General features: G+C 48.1%; 1 long non-coding RNA gene across 8 annotated transcripts in view; it reads left to right on the forward strand.

The window, feature by feature from the left end:
- LOC114016030 (uncharacterized) overlaps window positions 1–17,514 on the forward strand; it is a 48,477-nt gene that overhangs the window by 7,778 nt on the left and 23,185 nt on the right. For 5 of the 8 annotated variants that reach the window (XR_008734063.1, XR_008734061.1, XR_008734060.1 and 2 more), the window contains exons 2-3: window positions 8,174–9,438; window positions 10,198–10,446. This is a non-coding gene — a long non-coding RNA (uncharacterized LOC114016030). Of the gene's footprint in view, window positions 1–1,967; window positions 3,031–3,116; window positions 3,237–8,173; window positions 9,439–10,197; window positions 10,447–17,514 lie in introns of those variants that run through there. The other 3 variants (XR_008734056.1, XR_008734055.1, XR_008734059.1) reach the window with 3 other exon arrangements.

Below are 17,514 nucleotides of genomic sequence, written 5' to 3' on the forward strand. Positions count from 1 at the left end.
GAAAACACAAAGTGAAGTTGATGTACTTCCTTCATAAAATTAGAAGTTTTTGGCAGGTGTGGGTGTCTTAAGCACACAATTCAATGTGCTGTTGAGCTACTGAAAATGTAAATTTTCCAGTATCTAATTTCAGTAGTGACTGTGTTCCCACGTGGGTGGGAAGGATTTTGCAGCTTCGTTCCTTGGAGCTCCTGAAACTCGGAGGTTTCTTCTTCTGAACAGAAGGTGGCACTGGAAATGCAGGAATGAAAGCTCAATCATCTGCTTGCTTTTACAAAACGGTTGCATTTGAGTAACGTTTTGTCAGAGGGTTATTCTCGCCTTCAAAAAAAAAAAAAAGCATTCCCTCTTTCTCAGTGATTCAACCTCTTGCAGAGGATTAATTTACAAGGTGGCTTGTACTGGCTTGGGAGGGAATCCTTGAGAGGTACCGCATGTGCTCTGGGTCCCGTCCCAGCCGGCAGCACAGCTGGCTGGTTCTGTGGATTGTAGGTGTTTGTCCAGCCTGCACTCACAGAGCTTTTGAACAAATGAGAAAGGCTAATGGAAGTGATCACAGAACATATTAAAAATGTGTCTGAGCTCTGCAGATGAATTAGCATCTAATGTAAATTGTCACAGCCCTGAAAGTTCAGGATAACAGGACACGTGCAGGAGTGACTGCAGTTCATCAGTACCTCCTGATGTGATTGCATAAGCAACATTTAAGTGGCAATTTGATGTCTCTCTTGCCATGCATCAGTTGTCTTATTTAAACAGTGCTTTTCATATGCTTTATACTTCCTAGGTATGAGATAGGGCTCCTTCTGCGGAAAGCTCCTACAAAATTAGGAATGACAGTACAATGAGTAGTTTAAGCAACACAAGGGGAAGGGCTAAATAATAGCATGCTTGTTGTTACGTTGCTGGATAACGAGCACACTGGCAGCTGTACTTAGCTGTAGAATTTTCCAGCTTTATTAATTGAAGTCAGGTTTCCTCTGCTGTAATGTTGCATCATTACAGGTACTAACCAGGACAGTTTTCAGACAAGTTGTTATGGAGTTTGATGCCATATGCAGAAAAAGCATTCATTATGCTATTTACATGGCTTTATTAACTTAATGAGTTTGGCTTTATTCCGAGAAATGGCATTGCCGCTTTTGCCATTTCTGCTGCTTCAGAATGCCATTAGGATGGGGATATATGGAGAAGCGTGACATCAGGCAGCAGAGTGGGCTTGGAAATTGCATGCCTGTGGACATGTCACAGTATTTTCTGCTAGTGTCATTAGCCTAAGGACAAATGCCCTTTAACTTTAAAATGGAATCAGGTCTTGACTGCTTATGACATGGCCAGCCCTGAGCAGATGATAGTGCCTTGTCTAGATTTCCAGGGAAGATTCTGTTGCTGCTTGTTCGTTTAGAAACATCGCTTCCGACTCTTTCTTCCAGCTGATTAATTGAAAGGTTTTTCTGTAGCCGCTACATTTACTGCACTAGTTCTGACCAAACCCAGTGTTTTCTAGGAAACCTCCTGCTGCTTCCCTGCCGTCACCATGGAGATGATGCTCTCGATGCATATTCCTTCTCTTGTCTTGCAGAAGGGAAAAGGGAAGGAGTAATTCCTGCTCTCCTGCCCGCAGCTGGAGACAAGCCATAGTGTTTGCAAAAGCACTTTCATGACTTGATCTGTATTGTCAAAAGTGCCTTGAATGGCACTGCTGTAGTTCATCCCCTAGCATGCATTACCTCAAAACAATGTATTTTGAGCTACTTTTTAAGAGCTTTAGAGTTCCTTTTGGAAGGTAGTAGAAGCTGTTTGTTCAGATGTCTTCTCTCTAATCTCAATTTGCTACTTGAGTGCTTGAGGATAGGAGACAGCAAAGAAGCTGAGCTATAAAAAGAGAAGGGGTGGAATGAGGAAGGGAAATCAAAAACACTTGTCAGAAGACTCTGAAACTTGCACTCTTCATCTCAGATGTTTTGTCTTTTGGCAGTGCTTTGCCTGGGTCTGTGCTGCTGACTGCTGTGTGAACTGGGGTGGCCTCTTCGACTCTCAGCAAATCGTACGGACTGTCTGGTTTAACCCGTAGTCTGCTGGTGCAAGTGGCTTTTCATTTTGGGGTGCCTGAAGGAAACCTACCAACAACTCAGAAAGCCAATCTGGAATATTGAATGAAAAATAGATGTGTTGTGGCAGCGGTTGTGGAGGATGGGGTCTGTGCAGCCTGCACAGGAAAATGCCCCTCCTGGGCAAAAAGCAAATGAGGGTGGATGTGTTACCATGACAGGGGGGCATCAGTGTGGGTCCCCGCTGCAGGTGCACATGGTGCCTTGGGTGATGGGCCATGGATCCTAAAGGCTTGGAGCAGTTGTTCTGAGAAGCTGATCTGCTTGGAACAGAGGGCAGAGATTTTTATTCCTGCATTAAACTGAATTTAAGTGTTTTTGGGGGAGTGGAGGGTGTGTGGAAAGACTGGCTTGAGTGAAAAGCTCTCAGAGGCAAAGGATTTGCCTGGCCTGTTCAGCACTGTCCTTTACCTTGGCAGTTGGTGAGTGCCATCTTTCCAGTCCCCCTTAGTGCTAACCGGGAGGGAGCTGCTGTTCAACGAGAGGAGTGGCTGTGTTTGACTTAACAATAGTGCATGAGTGCATTGGTGTCCCTGGCTGTGTGACCAAGGGCCATCTCCTCCTTACTGTGTGTGTAGGTCCTTCAGGATGAAGGTTCATTTTGTATCTGCCCGTCCAGTTAATGTGCAGGACCTGAATCCAGCTCACCATATGCCAGGACAAAAGGCTCTTTCAAACTGTTCTAACCTATGTGGACAGCACAAGTGATGCAAAGGCGGTAAACATGACATGCTTTGTTTGAAAGGGTACACAGCCCCCGGAGTCTCAGTGATGTGCAGGTGCAGGCTGGATCAGGGTGCCAGCGCAGGAGCCACAGAGCGGCAGCATCGCCTAGGCCGAGAAGCGCTCACTTGCCTGGCCGCCTGCCACTGCTCTGTACTTGAGAAATAAAATCCGAGCACGCCGCAGAATTCTAAAGGTAACATAAATGTAAATCGTTTAGTTGTAAAAGCTTCAGAGCTTATGTGCTTGACTGAAATGGGAAAAACTTTCTTTCTTTGCAAGGTGGGAGGTGCCGCAAGAGACCTCAAAAGTCACATGCTATAGAGCAACCTCTCAGAAATGGAACAGCTGCTATTAGGAAAAGTTCAGCACCGATGGTGTGCAGCGAGCTGAGAAAGGCAGGTTTGTTTTCGTAGTTACTAAAGCTTCCTTTACAACTTAAGCAAATGCTGAAATTTCAAAGAATTTTTATCATAATTAGGCTTGCTTGAAATTCTTCTCAGCGTTACCTCGCTTTCTGTGTTGCACGTGGGGATGCTGCACGGCCTCAGTGTTCACCCTGCTGAGTGCTGCTGCAGGGGGTGCAGGAGCCCCCACCGCAGTCCCTGGTGCTGCATGGCAGTGAGCGGGGGGAGCCAGCACCTCCACCCAGCTTCTGCCAGGGGAGACCTGGAGCCTTGGCTTAAGCCAAGAGGTCTAAGGAGGCCTCTCCTGTTGTTAAATCCCAGCAGAGCAATTGCATGGGCTGCTGGAACAGCACCATCCTAAACTATGCTATGGCTCTGGTGTGGGGTGATGGTTTTTTTGCAACAGCCTTCCAGAGCCTTCTCCCCTTGCATTTGTCTTCATTGTCTGCCAGTTAACCGAGCAGAAGCCTTTGCAGTTTTGTGAAGTCTTCCCCCCACCCCCCCAAGTTTGGAAGAAGATTAGTAACAGATTTGTATGAACTTTGGTTTTTTTGAAGAGTTTGATTTAGAGGTTAATCCTGTAAGCAGCTCAGCTAAAAGGAAAGGTGATGGGAGGAAAGCAGTTGCATCCATGAGAATGGATTTAGGGAACGTATTTCCTGCAGAAACTAGGTATTTCTTGACGTTAAGATCCTCGCAGCTTCATAATTTTTCACCTAAAAGCCATGCTTTGCCAGTAGCGAGAGCATCTTGCCTGCATCTAGGTGCCCTGTGCGCATCTGTAGTGTGTGTTGAGAACAAAATGGGCCTTTTCTGGGGAGTTTTCTTCTCCCACTTTAGGAGCCAGTGACTTATTAGTGAGAGCTGAGATTCTGGGGAACAAGGTAGTACTGTGGTGCAGCTGAGGAGCTGGGCTGCCTGCTGCTCACGTTGGTAGCTGTTCCTGCAGCCCTGCTAAGGATGCCTTGGTCCCTCTGGGGCACAGAATCGTGGTGTGGTTTGGGCTGGAAGGGACCTCAAAGATTATCGCATCCCCCCAGTGGGAATGGGCCACCTCCTGCTAGCCCAGGTGGCTTCAAGCCCTGTCCAGCCTGGCCCTGAGCCCGTCCAGGGATGGGTGGGTGCCAGGTGATTCCCAGAGAGGCAGAGGAGCAGCCGAGGGGACAATCACAATCGGTGTGCTTGCCGGCAGCGCACTGTCCCCTCCTGCGCCCTTCCGTTGACAGAGGCTGCCTGCTCGGTGTAAGGGGCTCCACGTGTGCGCTGTCAGGGTTAGGTCCCAGCTGGAGCGTAGCCCGGGCTGCTAAACATCCAGGTTTCTCAGCCTCTGCTTCCGAGGGCCGCTGCCTGTGGCGGTGTTTAGAAGACCAGAGGAACCAACGGGGCTGCCCTGTGCTAGGTGTGGTGCAGAGGGAAGATGGCCAGTAATTGTGCTTCCAGTGATGACAAACACGGGTTTGGCTGAGGCTCAAGGGCTGACTAAACACCTGGCAGTTCCCGTCATCTTTACGGCCGGTGCCACGGTCTTTAATTTCCATGATGTTTCTGGCTGTATTTCATGGGTCCAATAGGAGAGGAAAGTTTGGAAAGGAAAACGAATAGATCTGTCTTTCTGTGCAGGCATGGCACTGAGACCTGAGACAAATAGCGTAGCTCTGTAAAGTGCTTGGACACTGTGATAAATTGTACTGCTGCGTTAGGCTCTGCCCACTAATCCATCTCCCCTTTGATTCCTCCCCATATTACACTCCCCCCGTGCAGCTCCCATTGACTTTCCGGGAGGGACCCCCACCCCTCCTGAGCAGCTACAGGAATTTCTTCCTTTAGCCTCCTGATGCCATTTGCCCTGTTATCTGGAGTCAGAAGTTGGCTGCGATTTGGAGTATAAAAATGGCTGCTTTGGGACACTCCAATCATGCCTGTAATTGTCTGTTTTCTCTAACACGGATAGGATTGCTTTTCTTCTTTGCTCTGCTGCACTTTCTGGAAATTAGGCAGAGAAGTAGAGATCGGGCTGTATTTGGCATGCTCTGTTCTTCCTCGCTTGCTTTGCTTGAGGTCTTCCTGGTTGTTTTTTTTATTAAACAAATTAAATGTGTTGGGAATAAAACCCAATTGTTCATAATTACCGTGTAAAGACTCAATCCCATACCACTGACACCAGTGGGGATTTCGTAGCCGACATCGATAAACACAGCATTGTGTCGAAGGAGAGTGCTCTTCCAGAGGTGGTTGTGTTTCTGCAGAAATGACCGCATTTACTGACAAGCAGAATTAATCTGTTGGGTTTTGTTTGCATGGATTTTGCAGGAGTAAAATCCAGCTTGTTTTCCATTTCTGCACCATGGGAAGTGTATTGATTTTTCTTCACCTCTGATTGCTCACATTACTGGATTGCTTTTAAATGGTTGACAGAGAAATCATTCATTTTCCTGCCCCAACGTATTTTACAGTGCCTTTCTTGTTCTATTTGTGTGTCTGTGGGTTTCCACAGTTATACATCATATTGATCACATTTTGCAAACTGCAGCCTGTGTAGGAGTGGAGAAACTGTTCCTCTGTGGGGCTTTTTCTTCCTTCCTACCCGCTCCTGGCAGCTTCGACACCTGCATTTCAGGTTCCTGACTTGGAAGCTGGGGGCCACGCTCAAAAAATCCTCTGAGCCAAAGATCAGAGAAATCCAGAAAAATAAAATGACCAAGGATAAATCTATAAAGTTGTAAGAAGTGCTCGTTAGTGGCAGAAGCACTGAGAGTGGCCATTTGTGTTTTGTCACTGTAGGAGTGTCAAGCAAGGCGGTGTGCTCCCCAGGGGAGTGTGCAGCATGCTTTCAACCCAACAGACTCAGTAAAGAAGGAAACCTCTGGGCATCTTCTTAGTGTAGAATCCACCAGGTTCTGAAATGCTGTCCTAGCCAAACCCACACCAATATGTATTTAAGGTACATGCCTTAAGATGCAGTATCTTGCTCGAAACCAGACTTGTCTGTGGCACAGAAGCAAAGCATTTAAGGGCTGCAGTAAAGGAGCAGATACCTAGTCTTACTTTTGTCTGAAGATTAGCATTACAAAAAACCTCAGTTAACCATTAGCAAAGGATTTATGTAGCTAAATGGCAGTGCGAGTTTGAACGTACTTGCTTATTGTACAGATACGCTATTTCATTTCTGCACTTCACCCCTAGGGAGAGGAAAAGTGTAATTTTTTGTGTTTGCAGATAGTTATATTAAAACCTAGGCCTCTGAAATATGCAGGCTTGTCCTGCATGGAATTTATGTCTATCTCAGCAGGAACTGCACATATTGCACAAAGCTTTTGCCCAGAAAGGTTAAAAACATCTTGTCTGTTCAGCAAGACCATGACTGAGCTAGAAATAGTTCAGATGCCTGGGGCAGGAGATGGTAGGGGAATAGCTAAACCACTGAGTTAATTCAAAATGGAATAAAAACTTTTCTTTTGCTATATTGTCCTACTCTTTCCTTGGGGTTTTCTGGCCACTTACTTCATCTACCTTTTGCTTTGAGTGTAGAACTGCAAATGGTGGAAAGGATATTTATTTCTCATAGCTCTTTACACTGGAAAAATAATGGGGCCTTTTAGTGCTCATATTAGGTGTTATTAATATTGATTAAAGTATCATTACTACTATCAATCAGTACTATAGATAATGAATATGCTATATGTAAAGAATATACCGTGGGTGAACAGTGCCTTTCTCATTGCTGCTCTGTGTGAGGAAAACCTGCATGACCGCGAGCATCAGGTCTCTGTGGTGGGCTCCGCTCGAGCAGCTGCTGCCCCCCCTGCATCCTTCGGAGGGCTTGTTCACCTGCACGGGAGGGGCTGCAGCAGTTACATGCTCCGTACCTGCACATTTGCAGCACGGACAACCTGGAAAATCAATGTCAGCATTTCGTTGGTCTGATTTATGCCTTAGACATAGCTCTAGGCTAAAAGATATTTTAAAATGAGATTTAAATGTGAATTCCTTGGCTTCTAGGGCATTTAAAATGGGCATGAAATGCAGTGCAAACCTCACTGTAGAGCTTGTTACAAATCTGGAATGAGGAGTGTACTAATGAAGGCTCGCAAAACTGTAGTGGAAGGATCTGCTACTTGGGCATTTGTAGACATTTATGAATGAAAACAATTTTTTTTCTGGGGGCTAGTAACATGTCTTCCTCAAAGAAAGAGACGGTAGTTTGGAGATTCTGTTCTTCCAATCTGTCTTTATCAGGTCTCCTCCTGTCAGTTTAAATGAAGTATCTAGACCTGTCTCACAACACATCTTCACTAGAGGAATATGAATTGAATTTATGAATGGTCCCACATGCTCCACATGCTTGCTGCTTTGTCTTTAGGGCTAGTGGACAGATTCAATTTAGTTCAACAGCATCATACCAGAAGGTACTGAAGTTAGTGGCTAGTGCAGCGCTCCTCAAGAAGGAGGAGGGTGTGACTGTGCCATCTCTCACCCGGTTGGTACTTGCCCGGTGCCCACTGCCTGCCCCCAGGGGATGGGAATGGCCACAGACCCGGAGCCACGGGTGCTCCCCCCCCAGCACCCGGTGCACCATGGAGGTGCTCGGCTCCCCCGGTATCCAGAGGGGCCTTCTTTAATTTCACCTGCACTTAGGCACTTGAATGTATCTCAGCCTGAATATTCCTGGAAGAGTTGGGCTGGTGTAATGATACGACATGGCAGCAATAATCCCGCTGCACTGGGGCTGGTCACCAAGGGGTGAGATAAACCTTTGAATGCTCCTTGGCCCAGGTGCAGAGGGCTGTCCCCAGAAATTCAGCTATAATTTGGTCACAAGGTGTTGGATTTGAGGGAACTTCCTCTGCTGGAGGAGTACAGTGGGGCAGTGGTGAAGTAATGTCTTTTGAGGCTACATCTTGTCTCAAATGCAATGATGGCTTTATGGTTCAGGTGCAACGCCGTCAGCAGCATAAAGCATAGGCTCTGTGGGAAGGATCAGTGTTGCCTGACCTTGAGAAGATGTGGTGGATGCAGGGACAGCCTGACCAGTACTGAAAGCAGCTGAGAAGCTGGGATAGCTGTTACATGTGGAGGTGCAAGACAATGCCTAAAGGCTTTTGGGAGGTGGGGGCTGAGCCCTCCAGCCCGCAGAGAAGGTAAGTGTGCCTTCAGCCCAGCAAGGGATCTCTTGTGGGGTTGCTTCAGAGCCCGTGAGGGACTGCCCTCCCTGGTGGCGAATCCTGCCTCTCCCTGCACATTTCTGTTAAAAAGGCTGCATGGATGGGTGAGGAGAGGTGTCGTCTCTCTGCGGAGGGCTGGCCTACCCCAGGAGGCTGTAAGTGCACAAAGGCAGGCGAGAAGAAGCTGTGCCCTGAGGTTTCCTTCCACCAGAGGCATGTGCGAGGGCAGCCCTGTTCCCAGATCTGCCACCAAGAGCTGGCTTCGACGCTGAGGAAGTCATCTTGTCTCTTTGCATCCTTCCCGAATGGCCCTGTCACCTTCTGAGGCTGGAAGCCCTTCAGGAGCAAGAATTGTCGCTCCCCGTTTGCTTATACAGTACCTAAAGTAATGGGGTCTGATTCCAGTGGGGCTTCAGGCAACAGGACAACAGCGCTAATAATGAGAATTAATAATTCATTTATCACTTTACTCTCAGTGAATAATCTCCAATAATGATGTACAATTTGCTGCTTCAGTGAATACTCTGATAGTGAAAAGAGCTGGTAGAATAAAGTCACAGGAGTGAAAGCCCCATGTAAAAGGAGTGAGAAAATGGTCAAGGCTAATTAAAAAAACTCCAAGGAATGTTTGTGCATAATCGTTTGCAGTATTTGCCTAGATCTAGCAGTGTCCTGGATACAGTAAATGTGTGGGAGGGCAGATAAAAAGAAAAGAGTTGCTCGCTCTCTTTCACAGTTCTTCTTAGGGAGCCAGATCTCCAGCTGTGTGATCCCAACAAGGAGCCAGTGTCCTACAGTCACAGGCATGCAGGCTGGGTGATCTTGGAGGTCCTTTTGCTGCCTTTAACCTCATTACAGGGTGAAGAAAGCGCAGTAAGAGGAAACTGCTTGCCACTGAAGCAATTAAGTGGGTATTAAATATTCACAACGTCCAAATGATTGGGTCATCCAGACTGCAGATCAAAATCAAGCCTGCACTGGAAATGCAGAGGAAAATTACCTTTCCACATGGTATTGTGTTCAACACGACTAAGGGTGAGTTTGCATGTAACTACCCTTAATAACTAATTGACATTTACTTTCCCCGTATTTGCTCCTGCCTTTCCTTTTCCCGTGATTACTAGATTGCTGGATTCGTAGGGCTGTGCTCATTCATACCTAGAAGATCTGGCCTTTATTTTCATTTGGTTTTATTGCAAAACTGTGAAAAAGGCAGATACCGCCAGCAAGGAACTGTGTCGGGCTGCAATGTTGTTATTGCAAACTGTTGAAAGCCCATCTCTGTTACCAAATGGAAATCTCTTTCAGAAGCAGATTCCACTTGAATTATATTGTTTTATTTGTAGCACGGTGTTTACAGTGCCTGCTCACATTATCCCTCACTCATGTATAGTGATGATGCATAAGTTAGATTCCACAACACTGAGAAAATTAACGCTTCAGAAGAGTTTATCTCCCCTGTTATTGATGTTCTGTCTGTAGCAGCGTGCTAATATTCTCTCCAGAGAAATTGATGGCACTGACAAAAATCACTGAACTTCTCATCTAAATATCTAGATAAAAGATGGCATTTCGCTATGTGAGAGGCATTTTTTGGTGATAGCAAACTGTTACGTTTTCCCCTTTGTGAATTAGAGGATATTTGTTAGGTTTTCCTTTTTTCTGGCCAACTTTCTGAAACATAATTTGGCAGATGTTATTTACTCATGATTTTCTCTCTTGTGTCTTTTTCCACAGAAGCATTAAAACATTTAACTTTCATTTAGGCCACTGATTTCTATTGCTTTCAACTAGAAACGACATGTCTGTACACCTGGGCGGATCTGGGTCTCCATGCTGATCTTTCCACTGCTTTGGTTAAACTACGCAGCTCTGGCAGACAGCATTGCTCCTCAGCCATTCCTTAGCACCGAGAATGCTAAACCCGTGAGCCTCTGAGCCTGGATGCCACGTGCAAATCCTCCCAAGCAAGTACTTCTGGCAAGGTGAAGTGCAGTTGAAAGCCTGATGCAGCCTTTATCCAAAAATGGATTTGGACTTGAGGTGAGAATTTTATGTTAATTGTGATCATAAGGGCTCAGATGTTCAAGGCCTGTGAAGAGTAAATAATCTAATTCTTGTCGGATGCTTATGTTTCTTTGAACATGACATGCAGGAGTCATTATTTTTAGGAACATCCAGACTGTGACCCGGAATTTATAATCACAGGCTTGGGTGTGTTTGCATCTTCTTCCATTTCATGGTGAGCTAAACATCACGTTTCAGGGTAAAGTCTTTTCCGAGTTTGTTTTCTCATTGCCTTTTCTCTGTTAGCAATGTGCCCTTTCTTCCTGTGAAGCTGTGAACATGGTTGTGAAATGGTCTCTTATGCCGTCTCTTGAGGGGTGAGCGTGGATGATTTTCTTCACAGGGTGCAAATGAACTAGACTTTTGCAAAATGGATTCTGTGCTAAGTGGAAAAGCAGGCGGTTCTCTCTGCAGATGGTTGAACCTGGGGATTGCCCAGCAAGGTCTGTGGCCAAAGAAATAATGTCTGTCTTCCTCAGCTATGTTACTGGAGGGTGGAGGGGCATTTTTTGGATAAGAAGAGTCATTTGATTTCTGTGCCTAGTGGTGGACCTCTGAAGCATGTTAATTAGTAGAAATGATGACGACAGTCTCTTCAAAATGGCCCATTGTTAACTGAAATGTCAACAGTAATAAACTTCACAGAGGGTATCCGGCGGCTGCCGCATTAGGCTGATGGTTTACCATTGACAGCCCTGAGCTGGAGCCAATGGGGAGGCTGATCCTTTGAGGAAGGGGATTTCCATCCCTCCCTCCCCAGCGCACCTTCTGAACGGCCCCTTGGCTGCGGCTCGTCCCGGTGTTGGTTGCCGCAGGGGCTTCAGCCGGGAAAGATGCTGCGTTGTGTAAATGCCTCTCAGCCGCTCGTTGATTTCACCCGTAGCCAGGTCTGTTAAATGAATCCTCCAAAGGAATATTCGGCCTTAGATACTCATAGGTTTGTGAATAAAGCCCTGTTGTTGGGATGAACTGCTAGAGCTTTCCTGTGCACAAAAAGCATGTGCATTTCTAGATAGAAAAAGGAGTATAAAATTTTAAAGCTATGAGGAATTCAAATATTTCATGCTTTGGACAGCTGATTTGAAAGTAAAAATCCGGGCAGGGATTTACTCATTTTCTCATTAAGCCACCTGAAACAAATCACAATGGCTGTGCAAGATGCTTTCATTGAAGGACACGGACATTTGCCAGTCCTAATCAAAACAGTGCAGGCTGGGGAATACTGCCGCTGGCAGACTTGGCCGGGCAGCAGGGAAGGCAGCCAGAGCCAGCGCGGTTGCTGGAGCTGGCGGAGGGGAGGTGTGCCGAGCTGTGGCAGCGGAGCATCTCCCAGCCCTGGGAACAGAGCTCCCTCTGCAAGGCCACCAGCACCAGCCCGGCCCTCGTGCTTGGGTCATGGCAGGAGCTGCGGTGGCTGGTTCGCAGGTGATCGGGAACAACTTCTCTTTTGTGTGGGTGTCAACAGATACTCTGAGATTCCTGATGCCTGAGCCACCACCCCCCCAGGTTCTAGGGACTCTGCAAGCCTGCAGACCCCAGTGCTACCCACCGCTAAGTAAATGTTAAACCTCTGTCTTACAGGCGTGTCATGGGACTTAATTCATGCTTCTGAAGTACTTGGAAACCCTTGGATGACAAGCAGGCTAAAATATTGCTAGCCCCTGGGGAGCTTTCCCCTTCAGTGAGGAATTTGTTTTTTTTATTTAGTGAGCAGTGCTGTCTGAGGACTGTCCTGACAGTGATTATTTCTGAGGCAAAGCAGCAACACCTTCACAAGGTGCTGCTGAATTTTAAATAGACTCCAGTTTATCACTGAAATACAGCAATGGAGTGAACAATCCCTGTTGCACCACTGCAGCAAGCCTGACCGAGACCCTGGCTCCAGAAATTGCTCTACAGCTCGATGCAAAAAAGGCGCAGACATCACAGTGTGATGTGAACAGGTCCAAGGGGTCCTACCTCTTTTTTCCCCTCAGGCAAAATCTGAAGGAGCCAGATAATTCGCCTTTGCTGTAGGAATGTGTCTGACCTTGCTCTGCATCTTTAAGTTGGGTAGCGATCCTTTCTTATACCTCGGGGGGAGGTCTGGGGCAGCTCAGCGATGCTAGTTAGAATAATGCAGATTATGTAAATGTAGCAGTTTTCCCACCATTTCTTGTGCTACCCGTGGGAGCAAGTATTTTCTGGTGTGTGAGTAGGCTGCAGAATTGAACCCTCATCCTTTTTAAAAAATGCTTTACAAGAACAGAAATGTCTTTAGAGGTTCACTCGTCTGATACCCTAGCTAGTGACTGTGAACACAGCACATGCTATGCAGAAGCCAAATAACCCTCCAGGAATTCTTCCTATTAAAATAATTGCTAGGGCAAAGGAATACTGCAAACAGCTGTGGTTCATCCCATAAACATATTCTCCCTCCTTTTGGAGCCTCAGCTTCCAACTTATGCCAGAGACTGTCAGCTGCAGGAATAGTGGAACATATTTCCTTTGCAGAAATGAAACGATTACTGGTGAATAAATATGTTGTGCATAGACCTGAACTATCCAGTGAGTATTGCATATGCAAAAAGGAAAAAAGTGACAGTGTTTGACACTGAAATGAGCTGAAGCGACAGTTCATCTGCCTAACACGATGGCAGCAGAGCTGCCTTGTGTTAGCAGCCTAGCAACACTGAGTTTAATGAAAAAAAAAATCCCCTGAAATCAGTTCAGCTCTGAGTGGCATCGTCTTGCCATTACAGTGCACTTGCCCTGACTAGGAAGCAGGGTGTAAAACGTCACGGGGGATGTGCCAGTAGAGATCCCCCTGCGAACCCAGCATCCTCTCGTGGAGAGCCAGTCCTTCTCCACCGTGGCATGTGCATCTCCACCCCGGCGCACTGGTGGGTCGGGGTGTCCAGGCCCCTGATGCCTCTGCAGAGCTGCAGCTGAGAGCCTCTCCTTGGGACCCTGGGCAGATTTATTTGTTCTTAATACGTCTTTCTCCCAGAAATGGCCCCAAAATGAAAGCCTTTCTTTTTAGCCCAGGGTGGATGCCTCTGGCCCCGAGTCCATCCACCTGTGCTGGTGAGCTCCCAGTCTGTTTCAGAGGGCTGAAGCTTCCCGGCTGCCCCATTGGGCCACCAGCAAGGGTCCCTTCTTCTCCCTCTCTGTTCTGGCCAAGCTTCATGTCCATCAGACTGTGACTCGTAGCTGCTTTATAGACCGGCCGTAGCAGTGACAGCGCCGAGCAGGAGCTGTGGCTCTCCTCTTCGGTGGAGACTGCACTATTGCGAGGAAAAGCTATTTTCCCGGGTTTTGTTTTACAGTATTGTGAAAAATATAACATGAGGCCCCGGGGGTAGGGAAGTCTGACTGACTAAGCAGGTTGTTAATACTTGGGCTGAGGCAAGGCTTAAATTTTAGAGCTGGCAGAGGAGTTGTTCTGCAGGGGTGAGTGTGCTCTGATGCTCACATGGTGTGGGTAGTGGTGGGATCCACCTTCCGACCTTCTGACTTGCTCTGAGCAAATAGCACTGTCTCGCCTTGCTCCAACTTCATGCTTTTTATTTATTTCTGTGGTGGTGATGCTTTGGGGAAGGAACTTTCTGAGCCTTTTGCGTTGTGCTTGTGCCTGGCATTCTCAGTTAGAGCTGCCACAGGGTGAGGGTTGCTCCTGACTTTGCAGGTGCCGATGGACGATGCTTGCTGACAGCTGCCAAGGCCAGCGCTGCTGGGGGGGCTGCATGCAGTGTGGCCCCCGTTCCCTGGCTCAGTGTGCCCTGCGGGAGAGCATGCGCAGGGAGGGGGATGTGGTTGAAAGGTGGGAACCCTTTCACCTGGCTTGCCTTTGCAGCCAACAGCACCCCTTGGAATAAAGCCCTCGGTTACAGGGAGCATGTGGGAAGATGTTAATGTGATGTGTATCTTCAAAGCTTGGGCAGCCAGCTGCTGTCCTGCTGTCCACGTGTCTCCTGGGCATGGCTTGTTCCCACCAGCAGCATCCACTGGACCAGCTCAGACTGCGAGTCTTCTGTGTGCGGAAGGTGCCAGGGGCAGCATCCCTGCAGGCAGGACCACGTCTGGGTGGCCTGGGGTGCCGGTCACCACTGGCTTCTGTTGCAGAGGCCCGCAGCTTCACGTGGGGTAGCGAAAGCAGGATGGGTGAATCCCAGCCCGTGTCTTTAGCAGGTCGCTTGCCTGATGAGGGAGAGGGCTGTGATGGTCCTAACGCCCAGTGCTGGACGATCACCCAGTGGGGCTGAGCATCAGCCGTTGATGAGCAGCCATGGACATATGCAGGTACCCACATCCCCCAGACTGCGGGAAACGCTTCTGAACCAATTAATTTTATTCACGATATTAATGTCAGTGAAGCTGGAGCAAATGTTTTTAGGAAGAGTTGAGGGCTAATAGCGGATTGAGCTGAGGCTGTTTTGGCATTCCCTGTGCAGCACCGCGGGGCTGGTTGACATGCAGAGCTGTAAGAGCTTCGATCGATGCACAGTCAGCGATACCCCGTGCCCGGGAAGCTCTGGGGCACCTCCACCACAACCTCCCAGAAGAGCTGGGGGGCACGCCAGTGTCCTTGCTGCCCGTAACGCCAGGACGCAGGCTGGTGTAGCCTCCAGCATTGCTGCAGGACTCAAGGTCGATGCCTTGGCTGGAATCAGCATTCAGAGATGCTTCGGTCTGGCTGCCCGCTCTGCTTTCCAACCAGGCCACGGAGTTAGTCTGACAATACTTATTTTTCACGAATATCAGTTGCCTTTTGCGTTGTTTCTTTATTATTTTGACCATGGGCTTTGCCAAGATGTAATCTAATCTGAGTAATTTACAGACGGGCATCATTTCAGTCTCAGCCCTATGGGAACATACGATTTCCTAATAGGTTGTGATTGCCTGGCTGATTTAAAGCACAATCTGAAGAAAAGCCTCATTTGGGAAGGGCTGGAGCTCCTGGGTGCACTCACACCGTGCCTCTCCCCGCAGCGCTGCACAGCCCGGCCGTCCCTCTGCGTGGCCAGCGGCAAGGAGTGGGAGACCCTGAGGCCAGGGGAGCCTGGGGTCCCTGGGCTGGGACCACCAGGCATGGCTGGGCTGTGGCTTGCTGTTGCAGAAAGCCGGGTGAGAGCATGAGCCCCTGAACCCACCGATTGGCCCAGGGCAGCTGCCTGGCACTGGGCAGGGTGATGCGGAGAGGGAGGCGAGACAAACCAGAGCAAACCCCAGTCTGTAGCTGCAAAGGGACATTAGGGAAAAAATGCAGGGGTCAATGTGAACTGTATTTGCCCTAGTTTTATGGGCTTTCTATTTGTCTGACAAAGTCAGACCCTCTGACAGGCCCGTTTATTTCTGTAAGCCGTGTCTGACTGGAGGAGATGAGCAATGGACACTGCCACCTATGAACCTGATGTATTGGCGAGCTGTCATCAGCCCTTACTGTCACAGCTGTATTTCTTCCTGCTCTGCGTGCGGGAAGGGGAAGGTTTTGCAGGGAGTGGTGTTTGCCGGGCTCCACAATCCGCCTGTCATGCTGCTAAAATAGACTGCGCCATATTTGCAAAATATTGTTAATCAAGACACACAGTTCAAGGCATTTGACTGGCACATCCAGTTAAGTGGTAGCAAACACATGTTGTAAAACTACTGTGCTGAGGCCACCTTCCTAATGAATGCAAAGTGGGAGCAATCAATCAGAGCCTTGAGAGCAGTCAGCACTCAGCTCCCTGCATCTGCAAACGCAAATTGAATGAACAATAATGAGTGTTATCTAATTAGTCCACACAGCTGCAATGTTACAGCCCCATATAGGACATACCTTGTTAAATTTCATGGTATGTATAATAGAGTGTCTAAGTTAAAATGATTGAGATTCACCATGTGCATGCCTAGTACAATGCAGATAGGTAGATTCTTGGTAATAAATGCATCATCCTCAGCAGATGGCCTCTGGATTAACTAATGCAAGGATCTCTTTAACAGTAAGCTAGTTAAAGTGCAAATTAGCCAGTAGCACAGTTGCTTAGTGTGTGAGTGCTTTGGCCCAGGAGCACTGGTGGGCTGGGAGCGGAGAACTTGCTGCCGTGGGGCTGGTCCTCAGTGAGGTTTCTCTCACTGCTGCTTGCCTGGGAGCTTTGTTACTTGGTTTGGAGGGTCCTGGGGGAGGACGGGGAAGAGAGCTGTCTCGGGGGCGCTGCCAAGTGCGTGCCTTCCGTGGCTGGTTTCTTTGGAGCTGGCGGTTTTAAGCCTTAGTCCTCTGCAAGCTACGGAGCTCTGTCCTTTGCAAACAGGTCTCCTCAGAAGCAGACATGCCTCCCTCACCCCAAATTACAGGGGGGAGTTCTGCCTGTGCTGAAGGTCACGCTGTCCCCAAACATTCCTCAGCAATAACATCTGTCTCCTGGTGTGACCGTGCAGAAGATTTCTTTTGCACTGTCCAATAATCTTGGTGTTTTGGAGCACTTGGCATGAAGCGATGCTGGAAAGCAAATGATAAATGATTTAGGATCGGTAGCTGAAAACTCACTCTCTCCAGCAGCCCCCGATCCTGTCAGGCTGTGTTTGAGCTGGATGCACACGCTGATCATCATCAGGGCTTACAAGTTTTTGAGTCACTTGTGAGTCAGCTCCAATTGTATTTGTAGTGACTTGTTTACTTGAAGGGGTTGGAGCATCCCTCACCCTTAGGCTCCGGGTAAGAATCCTACAGAAGAAGGTACATTCCGGCGGGCAGGCCAGTGACTGTATTAAAACCTGATTCTTCTGGCCAGGCTCTGCAGCTGGATGATGGGGAGACCTGCCTCGGGACAGTCCTACCTCATCATCCAGCAGCACGAGAGCTACCCAGGCCAGCTCTCGCTGACCGAGCGCGTCTGGCTTTCACCTCCTGCATGGAGACTAGAAACCCATTTCGCGGTAGTTCTTGGCAATGAGAGGGAGAACACCTAGGGCCAAATTTATCCCTGAGATGGTTTTATTCAAATCCATGTCAGGAATTTGGCCCAGGAAGTATTTTGGGCAATTCTTGCATCTTTGCGTCTTTGTCACCTTCGTATGCAACAA

Source organism: Falco cherrug, chromosome 1 (assembly GCF_023634085.1).
Source record: "Falco cherrug isolate bFalChe1 chromosome 1, bFalChe1.pri, whole genome shotgun sequence".
In the NCBI taxonomy this organism is placed as follows: Eukaryota; Metazoa; Chordata; class Aves; order Falconiformes; family Falconidae; genus Falco; species Falco cherrug.